Source organism: Mauremys mutica, chromosome 6, assembly GCF_020497125.1.
Source record: "Mauremys mutica isolate MM-2020 ecotype Southern chromosome 6, ASM2049712v1, whole genome shotgun sequence".
Lineage (NCBI taxonomy): Eukaryota > Metazoa > Chordata > Testudines > Geoemydidae > Mauremys > Mauremys mutica.
This window is the reverse complement of record NC_059077.1, coordinates 125815347-125819553: the sequence shown is the minus strand read 5'-3', so window position 1 is coordinate 125819553 and position 4207 is coordinate 125815347.

Below are 4207 nucleotides of genomic sequence, written 5' to 3'. Positions count from 1 at the left end.
GTGTGTGCTGTGGGGTGGGAAAGCTACTCTCATCTCATTGTCTCTACAGGAGCTGATGGGGGGCAGCTGGAAATACTGCTGTGGAATTGAGATAGGTTCCAGGAAACTACACTTAATCCAGAAGTGCCCTCCAGTCCTTTGCTGACTGGTAATGGCCCAGAACAGCCTGATTCTGAGGGGCTACCATGGATGTCCCTGGGGCAGGTGTTGGGACAAAGGGGGAGTCTGTTGAACTGGATTCTTCTCCGGCTCTTCTGGTGATGAGTGGGCGTTGGCAGGGGGATCAAACTTCAACCCCAAAACTTCATTACAGGAGCTGCCACTCTCTTACTGGCTCTTCTAAGTGGTCCCTGCATGGTGTGGGAGAGCAGCAAGGCCCAGAGCTCCGTTACATTTACCCATTTCACTATGACCATCCTGAGATTGTTCCCAAAATGACATCACGATCAAACTGCATCAAAAGCCCTGGGGAGTCAAACACCATCCTGAAATGGCAGCTGAGCCCAAACGCCACTCTGAGGGCCTCTCTCTCTGGCTCTGGGCCTACCGGGAGTCTCTTCCCTACATGAGTGAGGCAGGGAGTCTCCTGCTCTGAGTGTTAGACCTGAATAACTCTGTTTCTGTGTTACCTAGACCTGGACCTGCTGTGCTTATCCCCCTTCTGCCAGAGCAGTCTGCAGCCAACTCCTCTCTCCCTCTTCCTGTAGCTGTCACCTATTGTCCTCCAGGCTCCTCCCTGTCTAGCTTCTTCTCCAACTGAGTCTCTCATTTCCTGTCCTCAAAACTTCTCAACCTCATCCGTGGTGATTAAGGAACATAGGGATGGACAAGACCTCCAGGGTCATCAAGTCCAATCCTCTGCTATGGCAGGCAACCCCACCATATAATCCCCTTCATAAATGTACCAAACCCACCTTAAAACTAGTTAGGCTGTGTTAAGGTTCCTCCCCCACTCTGAACTTTAGGGTACAGATGTGAGGACCTGCATGGACACTTCTAAGCTTAATTACCAGCTTAGATCTGGTATTGCTGCCACCGTCCCCCAAGTACTACCTTTTTTTTTTTGGGTAGTCTTGAGAGACTTCACCAATTTCCTGGTGAACACAGATCCAAACCCCTTGGATCTTAAAACAAGGAGAAATTAACCATCCCTCCTCCTTTCTCCCACCAACTCCTGGTGGATCCAGATCCAACCCCCTTGGATCTAAAAACAAGGAAAAATCAATCAGGTATTAAGAAAAAGGCTTTTAATTAAAGAAAAGAAAGGTAAAAGAAAACCCTCTGGGAGAGATTAGCATACCAGCTACTCTCACAGACAACAGATTCAAAACACAGGATGTTCCCCTGGGCACAAATTTAGTTACACAAAAAAATACCCCAAATACCCAATTTTGATAATTCCCTTAATGATACCAAGACAGGTTACAAAGAAAATAAACATAAACCTATTTATTCCTTTCTAAAACTTACTACTCTGATAAGAGGCTGGTTCCTTGATCTTTTCCACTCGGGCTGAAACTCTAAACAAAGGAAAACTTCCCTCCTTCCTTTTGAAACATCTTGTTCCCCCATTGGTTCCTCTGGTCAGGTGTCAGCTAGGCTAGGTGAATTTCTTAACCCTTTACAGGTAAAAGAGGCATTAACCCTTAACTATCTGTTTATGACAGGCTGTTTGCACCCTCCTTTCAGAATACATACTGGAGCGGAGTGTAAAATAATCACAGCAGGCATGTACAAAAGGGTTAGTGACTTCCCAGCGTTAAAGTCCAAATCTAAGGTTCTTTCATAAAGCAGTCACCACACCATTCCATGTGTCAAAGCCACACTAGCATGTCTCTAGTCTGAAGTAATGGAATAGGGAGTCCCACGAATTCTTGAGTTGGAAAGCAATCTGCAAATACAGATAATCAAATGGAGGTATAACTTGCCTGTTGAATGGGATGCAAAAGATGTTCTTAAAGAACTTGGTGAGCTGTTTAACAGACTGGGGTACATAGAGGATATAACCCATCACACTGATAAAGATCTGAGCATGCTGCCAAAAAGACAGACACCATGAAAAGCCCCATTAGCATCAAAAAGTAAAAAGATGAGCTTGAACAGATGGTAAATTAAGATGTTATAGGGATACCAGGATAGTCACTGTCATACAACTAAATCAGTTGAGGATCTGAATAGCTCCAAAAGATTCTAATATGGCCATCAAAGATGATCAGTATCCCAGGAGAACAGCTGAGAAAGTCATATCTAGATTTCAAACTGGAAATGTATTTTCAAATTTGGATTCAAGCCAAGGGTTTTGGCCAGTCCCTCTTGCTATAGCAAGGGCAAAACTCTGCACTTTAAACTCCCTTTTTGTAGATATTTGTTTAAGCGACTTCCATTCGGGGTGCCTGAGAGACAAATGAACATTGAGGCTGAATAGGTCTGATCCAAAGCCCATTTGAAGTCACTGATTTCCAGATACAGGAAGAATGAGATTTAGAAACTTGCGTCTGATGAAGTGGGTATTCACCCACGAAAGTTGATGCTCCAATACGTCTGTTAGTCTATAAGGTGCCACAGGACTCTTTGTCGCCATTGAGAAACTTGTTCAATAATCTCCCCTATGGAACTGCTATAAGCCTCATCAGTTTAGTTATTTAACACTAGACCATAAGGACAGTGGGGGAAACAATCCTAGACTCACAGAAATGTAGGTCTGGCAGGGACCTTGAGAGGTCATCTAATCCAGCCCCCTACACTGAGGTAGGTCCAAGTAAACCTAGACCAGTGATTTTCAAACTTCTTTTTCTGGTGACCCAGTTGAAGAAAATTATTGATGCCTGCGACCCAGTGGAGCTGGGGATGAGGGGTTTGGGGTGTGGGAGGGGCTGGGGCAGAGGATTTGGGTGTGGGGGTGAGCTCTGCAGGGTGGGGCTGGGAAGGAGGGGTTCAATGTGTGGTAGGGGGCTTTGGGCTGGGGCGGGGGGTTGGAGTGTGGGAGGGGGTCAGGGCTCTGGGCTGGGGGTGCAGGCTCTGAGGTGGGACCGGGGATGAGGAGTTTGGGGTGCAGGAAGGGGCTCAGTTTGAGGGGGGGCTCAGGGCTGGGGCAGGGGATTGGGGTGCAGGGTTGGGGCACGGGTTTACCTCCAGTGGCTCCCGGTCAGCAGCGTAGCTGGGGTGCAGAGGCAGGCTTCCCGCCTGTCCTGGCATCACGGACCCCGCTGCGCCCTGGAAGCAGCCAGCAGCAGGTCCGGCTCCTAAACGGAGGTATGCGAGCAGCTCCGCACAGCTCTCGCCCGCAGGCACTGCCTCCCAGCTCCCATTGGGTGGTTCCTTGCCAATGAGAGTGCAGAGCTGGTGCTTGGGGCGGGGCAGTGCGTGAAGCCTTGTGGCTCCCCCACCTAGGAGCCAGACCTGCTGCTGGCCACTTCCAGGGCTCAGCGCAGTGTTGGAACAGGTAGGGCCTAGCCTGCCTTAGCTGGGCAGCACTGCCCAGTACTCGGTCGCGACCCACAGTTTGAAAACCACTGACCTAGACCATCCCTGACAGGTGTTTGCCTAACCTGTTTTTACAAACATCCAGTCATGGAGATTCCATAGCCTCCCTTGGAAGCCTGTTCCAGTGCTTAACTACCTAACTACTTTTCCTAATATCTAACCTAAATCTCCCTGGCTGCAGATTAAACCCAGTACTACTTGTCCTACCGTCAGTGGACATGGAGAACAATTGAACACTGCCTTCTTTCTAACAACTTATTATGTATTGAAAGACAGTTAGCATGTCCCACCACAGCTTTCTTTTCTCTAGATTAAACATGCCCTTCTTTCAACCTTTCCTGCACTGGGAAAGTGAGACCTTTTCCATCCCTGAGGTCTATGAGTTAGTGGTAAAAGATATATTTGTATTATGGTCCGTCTTGGCTGTCTACCACTTATATTTTTTCTGACTTCATGCTATCTCTGATTTATAACGGGCTAGCACTGGTTATAATATAAAGAGTAAATGTGTCAGAGTTTAGGACCCAGAGATATTTTTTAGACTTACAGGCTGTGACAGCTGACTGAAAATCAATGAAGTGTAAAAAAAAGCTTTAAAAAGCTTCCTAGTGATGCAAGATTAGGCTTGGAATGCCCGATCCTTCTTTGCAGACACTCTGATCCTAATTAGTTCCTGTTCACCCATTTCTAGGCTGGAATTTGTTTGCTTGTGAAAACAAACGCT